Genomic DNA, 16,029 nt, shown 5'->3' on the forward strand with positions numbered 1-16,029 from the left:
GCAAAACTGACTGCACAGAGCTTTCAAGGATTCAAGAATTCAAGGAAGCTTTATTGTCATTCACATCACATGTTTAAGCCCTGTGTTTTCCTTTGTCTCTGTTGTGATCTTCATCAACCCTCATTTCATGCTGTGTGTTCTGTCTGCCTGCTTAGTTTTTTTGTGTTTTCAGTTTAGTTTCTGTATTCTCAGTTTAGTCAATTTTCTGTTTTGCCATCTAGCAATAAATCTAAGTTTGAGTTGACTTTCTGTCTCCGAGTGTCTGCACATCCTCCTTACCACCTGCACACAGCCTTCACGTGACACCCGAGAGTTTCTCAAGGCAAAGAAAAAGGCCAATTCAGTCACCTGATCTGATCTCAGCCAAGCAAAGTGTGGTCTAAGGAGCTTGGAAACGAAAAGCGTCTGGACTTCTTTAAGTTTCATGAAGACGTTTCACCTGGCACAACATAGAAGAGCCACCTCAACGGGAGAAGACTCAGCTGTCCATCTGCATCTAAAGGACAAAGGTCAGTCTTTCAAGGACGCCAATGTTCATAATTTGGACAGAGAACACAGATGGTTTGAAAGAGGAGTGAAAGAAGCCATCTATGTCCACTGTGAACGACCATCTTTAAACAGAGGCGCTGATTTACGACACCAACTGTTTGCCATCTATAATCCAGTTTTGAGATCCCTTCTCAGACGCCTTAATGCCCACTCACATCCTGGGCCATCTGGCCTCAGGAAATCACATGATAGGGTGGGGGTAGGTTTCACAATGGTTTCACCTGAAACCTTGGCTGATTGTGACCTACACCCGTTTTCACACCTTGGCTCGTGTGATTATGTAGAGGATCAATAGGGGGTCCATGACCCCCTTGGGGGGGACACTCCCATAGGGCTTAAAATCTGGGACTCTCCACCATTTGCTGTTAGAACTAGAATTGGATGTCTACAGACATATCTTGGTCTCGAGACCACTTTTATGTGGTCTTGGTCTCGTCTTGGTCTCAACGGACTTTTGTCTTGGTCTTGTCCACACGTACCCGGGTATTTTTGAAAACGCAGATTTTTCTATGCGTTTGCACCTTTCGTCCACACGTAAACGGCGTTTTTGGTCACTGAAAACAGAGATTTTTAAAAACTCCGGCCAGGGTGGATATTTTTGAAAACTCCGTTTTTGCATTTACATGTGGACGAGAAAAACAGAGAAAACGCAGAAATATCTATGCAAAACAAGAGGAATTTCAATACACAGCAGTATATTCACAGTTGAAACCAGATATTTACATACACTTTAGGGAGAAAACATAAAAACTTTTTTTTTTTACTGTTAAACCCCCCCCTGTCCCCTTCTGGCTGCCTCTGCCTCAATTTTATCCCACAACTTAGACATTCACATTACTCACACTCTCATTACACATACATATAGGATCTTGGGGGTGGGCACGATACACGGAATCCAAAGTACCATCAGGGTGTACACCCCACCCCTGGCGTCGTTGCCCACCTCTCAATTTTAAATCCACGTAGACATTGAGGGCTAGCAGGAGGGGCTATGCGCTTACCTGCTGCTCTCTGGCAGGTAGCTCCATGCCCTCCTGGGTTTTAAATGCACCTTAGAACACACATGCATCAACACTACAATGAGCGGGTGGAGGGAGGTTTGGAGTCTTCTCTCACCCCCATTCTCTGCGACCTGCTGGAGCGGGGGGGCTAGGAGGAGGAGTTGGCCGTCCGACTGCGGTCTGGAGTGTGGGGCCTTCCTGCTGCTGCGGAGTCGGGGCGGTCTGCCTCCCCCCACTGCAGGGAAAAGGGTAACACCACCTGGGTCTGGGTGCAGTTCCCCCCTCCAGGGGCGGGGGCACCTAGACCCGGTTTGTAGAGTACGCTTGGGGAGTGTGATCGTGTGTACAGCGTCTCTTTATGTCTGTATCCACGTTGGTTGAGTGTGGAGTAAGTGCATATGAGCGCATGAGGGTGGGAATGGATGTTTGTATCTGTGTGTGCCTGTATGTCTGTGTCTATATGTCAGGTTGGGTATCAGGCGCCACCTCTCTGGGGACATCTCAGGCCCTCCAAGGTTTGGAGGCCTATCTCCCCCCACCACCACTTCCCCTGCCAGTGGCGGACTCCCTCAGGTGTCGGTGCGTTGGTGGTTCTTTGTGTCCGGGGATGGGCGTCCAGGTACACACTGGCTCACTCCTTGGCGGCCGCTTATCGGGGCCTGGAGCCTGGGGCTCGCTCGGGCCACTTCGGAGGTGGGGTGCCCCCGGCCTCTCGGCCTGGGGCTCGGTTACTCAGGCACGGCTGGCTGCCGGCGGAGCTCACGGGCGCGTCACTGCAACTCCCCCTGGCTTCTGCTCCGCGGCTGCTGGGTGAGCCCTCATCTGGGACTCTGCTCAGCTCTTTCTGGGACAGTGGCGCGGCTGCCCCTCTGTTGGTCTTTCTTGGTCTCTTGTGTTCTGGGGGCCTCTGGATGTCTGGAGTTTTGATCTCCTCCATACCTGCTTCATACCCTGGAGGACGGGGCTGTGGCCCCCCCACACCCTCTAGCAGATCATTACTTGAAGGAACCTTTTAAAAAAAACAAAAAAAACAAGCGCGTCCATGCTCACAGGTGTACACACGGGTGATCACACCCACAAACTACACCCTTTTTGGCTCCTACCTCAAAGCACACTGTGTTCTGTTGATCTTATGTGCTGCACAATAATGTTTAACATTTAGTATTTACTGTCATATTCCCATATATCATCATGATGTTGTTTATTCTATTACTCTTGTTCTCTTCTGCTTGTTTTCTTTTTTCTTTCTCAGCAGGTGATCCAGGTGATTGATATATGCATTTTTTTTAAAAAAAAAATTTCTGCCCGTTCTGTTGGTTTTTGTCTTTTGCCCTTCTCCCCCGTCCCTCTTCTCAGCTGTTTCTCTTTCCCTCTTTCTTTCTCCCCTTCTTTCCCCCAGTCAAGTCTGTCCCGTATTCAGTAAGTGAAAATAAAATAAACAATAAAAGGTGAATCAAATGGACCATTACGGCAAGGCTGGGATGGTCAGTTTGGTAAAGTAAATCCGTTGGGCATCTTTCTTTGCCTTTAGACAACAATTCTGATGGCAAGAGAGCCAAACGGGACAGGCACAAAAAAAAAAAAAAAAAAAAAAAAGTCTGATAGGTTAGTAGAGTCCATGTGAGTAAATTGGTGGCACACCTGTGGATGCATATAAGGCAAAACACAGAGCCTGTTTCTGTGACATGGGAAAATCAAGAGATGTCAACCAAAACACCAGGAAAAGAACTGTGGAGCTCCATAAGTGTGGCTCAATTTTGAATACAATTTGGTGCCATTTGCAATTAAGAAACACAGATAGGTTCTCTCTTTACTCTTAAAGTTAACAAATATGTTTTTTATATTTATCAATCTAAAAAAATAAACATTTAGTCTGATTTGATGTTACAATTAAAAAAGTGTTTGTGTTTTTATCTGAAGAGTTTGTAAATATCTGGTTTCCACTGTATATTTGATGATGTTGGTGTTTGGCTTGATTGTCAGCACAAAGAGGGAGAGAGAGGAACAGAGAGGGAGAGAGAGGAACAGAGAAGGAGAGAGAGGAACAGAGAGGGAGAGAGAGGACAGAACAGAGATGGAACAAGAGCAGGTGAGACACACATGTTAGTCAAATGGTTGTTTGCCAAAACTCATCAGAACATGTATCTAGTACCTACTGTAACTTTTTAGATACCATTTGTTACTTTTCAAATTCTACATTTATTAAGTTATGCAGGCTTGTTTGCACAACAAGGCTAATTATATTTTTTAATTATATAAACTTTACTGAATCTAAATAGTGGACTTTGGTAGAATTAAAAAAAATAAGTGTAGTGCAGGTCTATGATGATTTTTAGTGCTAGTATCATCTAGTTTTGATTCTGGTTCTGTTTTGGTTAAATCCTAAGTACTCCTGATTTTGAACTGTTGTAGTCCTGTTTTAATTCCAGATCAGTTCTGGGTCTGGTTGAATTGGGGTTTATTCCCTGTGTCTTGATACAGTCCCGACTTTGTTCTGCCTTGCTGCTTAATTAAAAAAAACTAGTTTAAGGTGTCCTGCATATGTAATTTTTTTTCCCTATATGAAGTCATTCCTTTTTGAACAAAACTCAAAACAGAGCCTATTAATCTTTCAGTCATTTCTACCCTCACTTAATTTCCTTTCGCTGCTCAGCTCTCACACAGTGGTTCAGCTATGCTCCAATCCCTTCATATTGTGGCCAATCACATGCGAGGATATAGGATAATATCATAATATCATTATGTGAAAAACAGAGAGGATGAGAGACGCGACAGTCAAGTGGAGCATGCGTCTGTCCTCTCAGTAAGTGAGTGAGACAGTAGACAGCGGTGAGGAGGGCTGTGCGAAAGCAAAAACACATAAATATGCCTGACACCAGTAAACGTAGCAGAGTCTTGGTTTCGTCTCAACTTGGTCTTGTCTTGGTCTCGATACCCTCTGGTCTTGTCTTGGTCTCAGATTAGGCAGTCTTGACTACAAGTCTAGTTAGAACTGAAGAAGGTTGTCAGATGAGAGGTCTTGAAGAAACTTTATGAAGTTCAGACGCTTTACTTTTCAAGCTCCTTAGACTACGATGACCTGGATGACTGAGAACCTTCGCAGACAAGCAGAGCATGCTTTTTTTCAGTTAATGAAGACAAAACTGAAGGCTGAAACCAGCAACTAAAGGCAGAAGCAACAAAGGCCAAGCAGAGCATTTAAGAGAGGAAATTTGGTATTTGGTGACTTCAGGCAGTGATTGACTTTGAAGTATACAAAATGATCTGTTAAATTATGACATTTAAAAATATAAAAATTATGATATTACAAGGGAACAGGGCTCACCTGGCCTTAAAACTGCTTGTCAATCTATTGTTTAATTATTTGAGCACCTGAAAATGGGAGACTGTGACTGTAATTCTTTACACAATTAATGAAACAATAAAATACTTTTGTTAAACTACTTGAATTAAAGCAGAAAGTCGCCACTTTAGAAACATTTTGACTGATTTGCTGTGGTCGTGTACAGAGGCAAAGGTACAAGAACTGTCTTTGTTCAGCAAATTTTGGACAATTGTGAACCATATACAGTCATGACTTTCGTTTTTGGAATGGCTTCACACGCTTTAAATATTGTATTCAAACACGCTGGTATATATTATACACACACGCACACAGTCTTTGAGCTACAAACAGTCAAACGTTTTAGAACGCCCTAATTTTTCTAGTTATTTATTGCAATTCAAGTCCAATGAATAGCTTGAAATGGTACAAAGGTAAGTGGTGAATTGCCAGAGGTTAAAAAAAAAGGTACGGTTACCCAAAACTGAAAAATAATGTACATTTCAGAATTATGCAAAAAGGGAACTAAAAATGTATTAATATGTTTAAAACTGTTCTGCAGCAATGGAGGTTGATTAAGCCTTGAAAGCTGGCGCTACTAATTGCTACAGGTGTCCAACTGGATTAATTTTTTTTTTCCAAAAAACTTTTCTGGATTACTAATAACTAGGGATGGGTATCGTTTAGGTTTTATCCGATACCGGTGCCAAATCGGTACTTTTGAAACGGTGCCGGTGCTCAAACGGTGCTCAAACCAGTGCTTAAAGAATGGAGAACACAAACTTTGTCCAAAAACCTCTCATGTTCAGCTGGTTTTTGTAAAAAGATAACAATGTTAGCCTTTTCTGCAGCTATGGGGCATATATGGTATCACTCTTGGCTGGAAGCAGTGCTTAAACAATGGAAAAAACACAAACTTTGTCCAAAAACCTCTCATGTTCAGCTGTTTTTGTTTTTTTTTTTGTAAAAAGATAACAATGTTAGCCTTTTCTGCAGCTATGTGGCATATATGGCATCACTCTTGGCTGGAAGCAGTGCTTAAACAATGGAAAAAACACAAACTTTATCCAAAAACCTCTCATGTTTAGCCGTTTCCCTCTTTTTCTTTGGTCATTTTAGCCTTTTTGGCCAGGGTGAAGGGAGTATCTGCCATCAAACAAGAAGACAGCTGCATGTAGCTATGACTGTGTTTGCTAATTCACCTTACATGCATTAATGTAATAACGTGGTTAGCCTACTCAACGTAAATTACACACGAACAACATTAAGCTACTCACGCAGAGAAGAACGGCTGCTGCTGCTGCCATCATCATTTCTGCTACACTGGCAGGGCTAGGGGCCAGGACTCTCCTCTTCGTGTTTCTGGGGATGTTGCTAACTCCGGGTCTGATAACAGGCACCACACCCGCAGTAGATGTGCTCGGTGTGAGGTCTCGCAGCAAGCTATCAAATACAGCGCATTTCTCGGCTTTTAAAAAAAAAACAGTATTCGTCGCCAGGTGTTTCATCGGATTCGAGGTGTTACCTCCTTTGACAGTATCACAGTATCAGCTTAAAGCACTTGTTGCAGGCTGCTGACTTTGCATATTTTGCGTACGTACCTGGACCCGCCTACTATCCTCGGAAACGTAAAATGATTGGCTAGAAGTGTATCACAGCTCAGGAAAAAAAAGCACCCAACTAAAGCACCAAAATGTGCGCTGCTTTTCGGTCTGGTTACTACCGTTTATGTCATGGCACCGGACACCGGTACCCATCCCTACTAATAATCCCCTCTGAATAAAAGCAGTGTTGGAACACACTGTGGTACCATACCCTTGTGAGCATCAATTGAACAGTATTGTACTGCAGAAAGTAGTGTGTTGCTACAAAAATGGTGAGAAAAAGGTAAGTAACAATGGAAGCGAGACAGACCATCACAACACTTAGGTCTTGTGTAGGTCTTTCCTACAGAGAAATTACAAAGAAAGTCAAGTTGTCAACTTCCCTCACCATCAAAAGACACTCGGAAACTGCAGCAAACTCTGACAGGAAGAGGTCTGGCAGACCCAAAGCCACAAATGAATCCTGCCGGAGGTGAACGAGGGTCCATGCCTGCCGGAGGTGGACGAGGTGCGCGAGGACCTGCTCCTGCTGGAGATGGAGGAGCTGTGTGAGGGTCCGTGCTTGCCGGCGGTGGAGAAGGGGCCGCGCGAGTGACTGCTCCAGCCGGGAGTGTAGTGGTGGAGGGGTGGCACACAGGGTCGCTCCAGCCAGGAGCAGGGGAGCCTGCTCGACCGGAGCCCGAGGGCGAGGCATGCGACAGCCCCCCCAAGCCAAGTCTGGCTTGCTGGCGAGACCAGCTTCATCTTCATCAGAGGCCGGTGCGCCAGTTGATCCTGCACGCCGGACGTCGGTCCAGCCACCTGTGAGCTGGGGCTCACGACCGAGTCTGCCGTGCCACGTCCACCTGCCACGCAGCCGACCTACGGACCAGCTTCGCCGTCACTGCTGGATACGCGTTTGGCCTCCTGAATGGACACATCCCTGTCGCTGGGCCGGGGACCGGGGGCACCGACGGTCTGGGGTGATTCCCTCTCCTGCTCGTGCACGGGGGAGTAAGTTCGGACGGATGGCTCCCCGGCCTCAGTTGGGCGATGGGGGTATGTGGCGGGTGTGGTTGTGGCGCGGTTGCAGTAGAAGCAGACCCACCGGAGCTGCATCGGCTCATCACGCCGCCTGAGTGTGTGGGTGATGTGTGCGGCTCGCAGTGGGAGAGCTGCAGCCAAGTGTGTGAAATAATAATAAAACTTTTGACCGGTAGTGTATAAACCAAATTATGACAGTATTAAAATCACCAATCATATGGTGCAGTTTTCTGACACTTGATACTTGTGGATCACTGTGTTGCAGAGTGGGCCCTCTGAGGATCAGGCTTGTTGGAGCATATTCAGGGCCATTATTTATACATCAGGGAAACCAAACAACCTCTGGCTAAGCGGATGGTACAACACAGAAAGCTAACTCGTCAGGGCAGGACTTCGCAGCCTAATAACGCCTACAGGCCAGTGGCCACTCTTTCAATGACGGGAATGCTGGTTTGAGCAGGAATTTGAGGAGGGATTTGTGAAAAGGCCAAGACGATCTCTGAATAGAGATTGACAGACCACGTGACTTTCGCGCATTGCATACCGCATTTGCAGCACCGCAAAACGTTCATTCTCCGGTTCCAATACCTTCTTGCTTTTTCTTTGCCCCCCAAAAAAGGTATGTACAAAACGAAGGAGAACAATGCCGGTCCATACAAAGACAGACTTGATGAAAAGTCAAAGAAAAGATACGAGGAAAAAAATCAAAGGAGTGAAAGGGTTAGACCCTTACGAGCACACATAGTGGACAAAATACCTTAGCGTGCTGCCCAACTTTCACCACGCTCATATTTATAATTATACGGTTCTTGGAGTGAGTGCATACATTCATGAAGTTCAGGTCACTGCAACAAGCCCAGGTACAGTTTACTGACAGATGGGTACAGGACCTTGAAATGCACCGTGTAGAATGAAAGACCATCGTACGAACAAACGTAAGTTTACCAGTGTCACAAATCGTCTTCCTAAATACACATTCGTTAACCATTTATTAATAGGACCTTTGAGCTCAACTGTAATTAATTAGTAGTGGAAATAATTTCTGGTACGCATCACAGAAATGTAGCAGTGACAATAATATTGTATGCTGTAATCGTACTGGGCAATTAGTGATACAAAAAAAACTGTTTTATACTGTGAATAAAAGTATATGTTTTTGTCAATGTACCATGGTAAAAACAGAAGCGAAACGCAATATTGTGTCAGGACAATTCACTATTTATGCACAATAAACAAAGGAGCATAGCGCGACAATTTCTGTTCAGCGCCAGACTTGCTTGTAAACTATATCAACAATTATGTTAAGAAAAATGACGTATTAACTACTACAAAACACTTACCTTTGTGGGAATGCTTGGAGCAGACTAACATGTGAGCTGGAGTGTTCTGGGATGTTATATTTGGTCTTCGAATGGCTGCAATCCAGGCCATCCGTCGCCTCTTTGTTACTTCGGAAACATGGCTCGAACAATTTCTCTTCAACGACATAATCTGACAACAACTGATCTCTTTACCCGTCGGCTTCCCGTGGCTGTCATGCGACCGGCTATTGCAGTTAATAATACAACAGCTTCTTGCCATTTTTTGTGTTTCTTTTTATCACTGTGTAACTGATTTCAATTGAAAGCCTGCGTGCGCTAGTACCTCTTGCCACGAGTTCCCAGAATCCTTTGCGGTTTTACCCCTGAATGACGTCACATTTTCAATCTCTATTGAGGAAGGGGCCAAAGGGTACATCTTACACCATCTTACGCTGCTGTGATTGGTACTCATGACCATTAGTCAATGGTCATAACAATTTGCATATTAACACCAGCCGGTCAGGCTTCTACCTTTCTACCTTTAAAAACCCACCTTCCAGCCAAATGGCTGGTAGGCTTTTAGCTAGGCTTTAGCTTCAGCCAAGTGGAAGCTAAATTGGCTAGTCATTCATATGTAATTTAGGTTGTTACCTGGGAATTCTGGAGGGGAGTGGGGGTGTGTGAATGAGGGGGTGGGGGAGCTGCTAAAAGCTGTGAACTTCCTTTTGTGTTCGTCTTGATGCATTCTCAATCATCCAGGGAAATAAATCTCCAAAAGTCACCAACTTGGAGTGTTTCAGTTTGCCATCTTAGGGAGAAATCAACACACATGGGTGTATGTCCTTTGTTGCTGAGATTTATTGATAAAAACAGTACAAAAAACCAACCATTTGTACACATATTTACAAATAATAATAAAAAGTGAGTGATTACATTTCAACATTTTCAGCAATCACTCACAATCCTGGCACTGCCATGGTATCTGTAGTCTGCATTTACCACATGTGTATCTGTAGCAGTGAACACATCGCACAGTGGCATGATTGTTCTTGCATTTGTGTTTGACCTGACACATGGCTCTTTTTCCAAGGCTAGGTGTGGAGGGTTGTGTCCAAAGCAACTGTTCTTTTCTTGCCTTCTTCCCAGCTACATGAGAGTGGTCTGATTGATGCCACAATGGACCATTGATCAGTGGTCCATTGTGATTATGCTTTATTATACCAGTGGTCTGATTGATGCCACAATGGACCACTGATCAGTATTATTTAGTATTTATTTAGTATTTATTTATTTATTGTCATTGTCAAGAACAATGAAATTGCGTTTGGGGCTTCCATACAACCCAAAAAAAAGAAGAAAATAATAAATACCCCTTAAAACCCAAGTGTACATATTTAACCCAGTGTGACTCCAATGCAATAAGACAATCCTTAGCAATAATGTTCGTAGAAATTCAGACAAAGACCTGAGAAACATGACAAAATACAACAATGCAACCCATTCAATATTATTGTACTGTGAGATATGATATCAGATATGATAGTTATCTATTTAAGAAAGAGGGGGGGGGGGGGGGGGGCAGGAGGGGGAAGAGAATAAAGATATGATGCACCAATGCAGACCAGTTCATTGCTATTAAGAAGTTGGATATGGTTATTGTCCGTGAGAGGGGGGCAGAGAGTTCAGGAGCCTCACAGCCTGTGGATACAGGCTGTTGGCCAGTCTGGATGTTCTGGCCTGTATAGACCTGTACCTTCTCCCTGAGGGCAGCAGATGGAAAAGGTGGCGCGCAGGGTGATGTTGGTCCCGCAGGATACTGTGCACCCTCCTCAGACAGCGAGTGGGGAAGATATTACTGATCTCTGGCAGACTTGCCAATAATTCTGCCAGCTTCTTTCACCACCCGCTGGAGTGCTTGCTGATCGGCCTTGGTGCAGCTGGGGAACCACACTAGAAATCCATACGTCAGAACGCTGCTGATGGCACAGTTGTAGAAGTTCAACATCAGAGATCTGGGAATGTGTGCGCTCCGCAGTCTCCTCAGGTAGTAGAGGCGCTGTTGGGCCTTCCGTACAACTGAGGTGATATGGTTGCCCCAGGACAGGTCCTCGGTCACAGTTACCCCCAAGAATTTAAAACTGCTCACCCTCTCCACCGCCTCACTGCCAATGAAGAGAGGCAGATGGTTGTTATGACCCCTCTTCCGGAAATCTACAATGATCTCCTTGGTCTTTTTGGTGTTTAAGACCAAGTTATTGTCGTGGCACCATGACTCTAGTTGTTGCACCTCTGTCCTATAGTTTGTCTCATCATTGTTGGATATAAGTCCGAGAACTGTAGTGTCATCTGCAAACTTAACAATGAGATTGGACGCGCAGGAGGAAATACAGTCATGGGTGAAGAGAGTGTATAGCAGAGGGCTCAGAACACACCCCTGAGGGGCACCGGTGTTGACCACAAGGGTGGAAGAGGTGTTCTTACCCACTCTGACACTCTGTCTACGGTTAGTGAGGAAGTCCACAATCCAGTTGCACAGAGAGGAGTTAAGTCCCAGTTGGTGGAGTTTGGGACGGAGTTTGTATGGCCGGATGGTATTAAAAGCCGAGCTGTAGTCTACAAAGAGGAGCCGTGCATAGGTGTTCCTGTGTTCCAAGTGCTTCAGTAATGTGTGCAGCACTGTGGCGATCGCATCCTCGGTTGACCGGTTCTCCCTGTATGCAAACTGGTGCGAGTCCAGGGATGGTGGAAAAGCAGCTCTGATGTGTTTAATGACCAGTCTCTCCAGGCATTTGGCGGGAATGGGGGTGAGTGCCACAGGTCTGAAATCGTTCAGACATGTGACATTTGACTGTTTTGGGATGGGAACGATGGTTGCTGCTTTGAAACAGGATGGTACCAGTGAACAGGACAACGAGGTGTTATATATAGAGGTGAAGACGTCCGCCAGGTCCGCAGCACAGTCTTTTAGCACCCGGCCCAGCACTCCATCCGGCCCGGCCGCCTTCCTGGTGTTAATGCTCCGGAACACACGCCTCAGCTCATGAGTGCTCAGGACCGGAGCAGGGTCGGTTGAGGGGAGAGGGGACAGGACAGGGTCGGTGTTCTCCCTGTCAAAACGGGCATAAAAGAGATTTAGATCCTCAGCCAGAGTAGAACTGTCGGCTGAGGGTGATGGTGTTCTTCTTTTGTAGTCCGTGATAGCCCTGATGCCCTCCCAGACCTGCCTTGGGTTTGTGTTGTTCTCAAACCTGGCCTCGATACGCCTCCTGTGCTGCTGCTTGGCAGTCTTGATGCCTCTTCTCAGGTTGGCCCTGGCAGCACTGTATGCCTCCTGGTCCCCGGATTTGAAAGCGTTGTTCCTTGTTCGAATAAGTTGTTGAACTCCGTGTGTCATCCAGGGTGGATTATTAGGGAACACACGGAATCGTTTCCAAGTTGTTACATTGTCCACACAGAAACAGATGTAGTCCAAGACAGTGGAGGTATAACTGTCCAATGCGACACGATTGTCAGTGTCCTGCACCTTGAATACATCCCAGTCTGTGCAGTGGAAACAGTCCTGAAGCATCGGAATAGCATCCTGCGGCCATGTTCTCACGGTTTTGGTTGTAATCCCAGTGCTCTTGATCTTTTGTGTGTATATTGGGTGTAGCAGAAGGGAGAGATGGTCTGACAGACCCAGGTGGGGATAAGCCTGGGCTCTGTACGCATTCGCCATGTTGGTGTACACCTGGTCCAACGTTCTATCTCCTCTGGTAGCACACTTCACATTACGGTGGAAATTGTGAAGTACAGATTTCAGGTCCGCGTGGTTAAAATCCCCAGCCGCAATAAAGACACTGTCCGGGTGTGCTACCAGGCTGTTATTGATGCTGCTGCTCAATTGTGCTAACGCTAGCTTAGCATTAGCATCTGGTGGAATGTAAACAGCGCAGATGTAAACGGCAGAAAATTCCCGAGGGAGATAGAATGGACGGCACTTTAACACCAACAGTTCTACCTCTGCACTGCACAGTTTTTCCGTTACCGTGACGTTCGTGCACCAAAGGTTGTTAATATAGATGCACAGCCCCCCGCCAGTCTTCTTACCCGAGTCAGTGGTCCATTGTGGCATCAATCAGACCACTGGTATAATAAAAGCATATTTATCAAAGACCAGTGGTCTGATATCATCACCGTTGATGAACAGCTTTTCCCATCAAAGACTCGGTGCTGTTTCCTGCAGTATATTGCAAGTAAACCTGACAAGTTTGGGATCAAGTTTTGGGTGGCTTGCGACCTAAAATCCAAGTACATTTGCAATGTCTTCCCATATCTTGGCAAGGACCCCAATCGTCCCACTGGGGAGAGACTTTCTGAAAATGTAGTAATGAACTCGCTCACTTTTTATTATTATTTGTAAATATGTGTACAAATGGTTGGTTTTTTGTACTGTTTTTATCAATAAATCTCAGCAACAAAGGACATACACCCATGTGTGTTGATTTCTCCCTAAGATGGCAAACTGAAACACTCCAAGTTGGTGACTTTTGGAGATTTATTTCCCTGGATGATTGAGAATGCATCAAGACGAACACAAAAGGAAGTTCACAGCTTTTAGCAGCTCCCCCCCCGACAAACAAAGAGGCAGTTGGCAGTTAGAAATTAGCAATCATTCACACACACCCACTGCAGGTTTTAGATATCACCTTGGGTCAAATCACCTGAATCAAATGATTAGTTCATTACCAGCCCTCTGGAGAACTTCGAGACATGTTGATCAGGTAATTTAGCCATTTAAATCAGCTGTGTTGGATCAAGGACACATCCAAAACCTGCAGGACACCGGCCCTCGAGGCCTGGAGTTCGACACCTGTGGGTTAGGGAAACATGCAGTCAGCTGAGATTGAAGAAGTCCCCTCTATGAGTGACGAAACATTTCTCCCACTAAAAACGCTATGTCCAGATGAACACAATCAGCGTTTTGGGAGCTTTAGTGAAGGTTGCAAATTATTTTCTTATGGTTGCTGACAGTGGACTCTTATCTGTACTTGTCCTGATAGACCTCAGCTCAGCATTTGATGTTGACCATAATATTTTATTACAGCGAATAGAGCATGCTGTAGGAATTAAAGGTACTGTATTGCCATGGTTTGAATCATACCTACCTAACAGACTCCAATTTGTTCATCTAATCGGAGAGTCCTCTACACATACTCCAAATTAATTATGGAGTTCCACAGGGTTCCATGCTAGGACCACTTCTGTTCACATTATACATGCTTCCCTTAGTCACTATCATTAAAAGACATAGCATACATTTTCATTGCTATGCAGATGACACCCAGCTTTATCGTCCCATGAATCTACGTAGATAAGACACACCAATTAAATTGCAGGAATGTCTTAAAGACATAAAGACCTGCTTCTAAATTCTAGATTATAGATACCTGGGGAGCATTACCTTGGCCTCCAGTAACCCTGCGAGGGATTTACCAGGATGTGTCCTTCACTGTGTATGTTAAACAAATATGAATGACTTTCATGCATTGTGCACAATAGCTCTAAAATTAGAAGCTGAAGCTTCCAGGGCCCTCTTCTGTGGAACCTGATCCCAGTTTAGATTTGGGAGACAGACACTTCTCTATTTTTAGGATTAGCTTTAAAACTTAATTTTTTGACAAAGCTTATGGTTAGGGCTGGATCAGGTACCCTGAATCCTCCCTTAGTTATGCTGCAATAGGGCTAGGCTACTCAGGGGTTCCCATGAGGCACTGATTGTTAACTTACTTAACTCACTTTTTTTCACTATGTGTTTAGATACCCCTTTGAATTTTTGCATTAGTCATTATTCATCTCCGAATCTCTTTCATAGCATTTCTTATCCTGTCTTCCTGCCTTCACTGACCACTGGTCACGAGAGATGGCTGCCCTTCCCTGAGCCTGTTTCTACCAGGGGTTTTTATTCCTGTTCAAAGGGAGTTTTTCCTTCCCACTGTTGCCAAGTGCTTGTTTACAAGGGGTCATTAGATTGTTGTGAGTTTTTTCTGTATTATTGTAGGGTCTTTATCATATACTATAAAGTGCCTCAGTTTGACAGTTGTTGTGATTTAGAGTAACATAAATAAAACTTGTTGAAATTGTTTTACGGAGGGGAGCATGGCAGTTCTGGAAGAGGCTGCTGCAGCAGGAGGAGTTTTTCCGACAATGTTTGAGTGTATGCAAATTAGCATTAGATAACCAGCATCACATGTTGCCTGTTTGAATGCTGGGGCTGATTACAATGCAGTTACAACATGGTGTAAAAGAATATCCAACCTCACTTGTTTGTGGGCTGCAGGCTTATCACTTACAAAGCAAAATATAAATGGCAGTGAGAATATCTGTAAACAATAAGAAACAAATGGTTCCAAAAATGTTTTAAAAAGTATGCCTCAGGCTACATTAAACCTCAGTGAGGTCTTAAGAAGTTCACCTGTTTTTCCTTGTTTTCTCCTTTCAATAACATTGATTATGCTTGGGTTTGCAAGCATGCACAACTTCCAGTCATAGCATTACGGCCATATTGACAGCATTGATATCACTTTTCCACAAAAACATGTGCTGAGTCACCTTGTATCAGTAATGTCACTGCATTAATGTGTGTGGAGAAGCCCAATTGGTTTTAGAGCATTTGTGCTCCACTGAGACACCTGTAAAAAGGCATGGCCATACATCAAATAGAGTGCTGAGCATTTCTGCACTCCTGCAAGCATGCTAATTAAAAAGCAAAAAAAAAACACAAGACAAACCTCCCTTATGCAAGTGAGAAAGAAGCTGCGTTGAGAGTGCTTTACCACACAGTACAAACATCTGGACTTTTCTGTTTCACTTTTATTTTACAGTCAGTATATATGTGTGTAAAGCTTGCAGAGGCAGGAAGAGCTTTTAAAAGACACACAAAAGTAAATCAATCTGCGCATAAATGTGGACATACAACTCAAGTCAATGGAAGTCCTCTTCTGACCACTTGCACATGTGTGTATTTACCATTGACCTCAGTCATGTAGCCAGCACACCATAACTTGTGGTTTAAAGCTTTACATGCAGGACCATTACATGTGGCAACTGTTGGGTTTCCAGCTATGACTCAACAACTTTACAGCAATGCAGTTGTAGCCAGATGGGCTACTCGCCTTCCGTTGTTTTTCTTCTCTCATTCTCTCTCTCTCTCGCTCGCTCTACCACCCTCGCTCTCTTTCCACTGCACT

Source organism: Astatotilapia calliptera, chromosome 6 (assembly GCF_964374335.1).
Source record: "Astatotilapia calliptera chromosome 6, fAstCal68.1, whole genome shotgun sequence".
Taxonomy (NCBI): Eukaryota; Metazoa; Chordata; class Actinopteri; order Cichliformes; family Cichlidae; genus Astatotilapia; species Astatotilapia calliptera.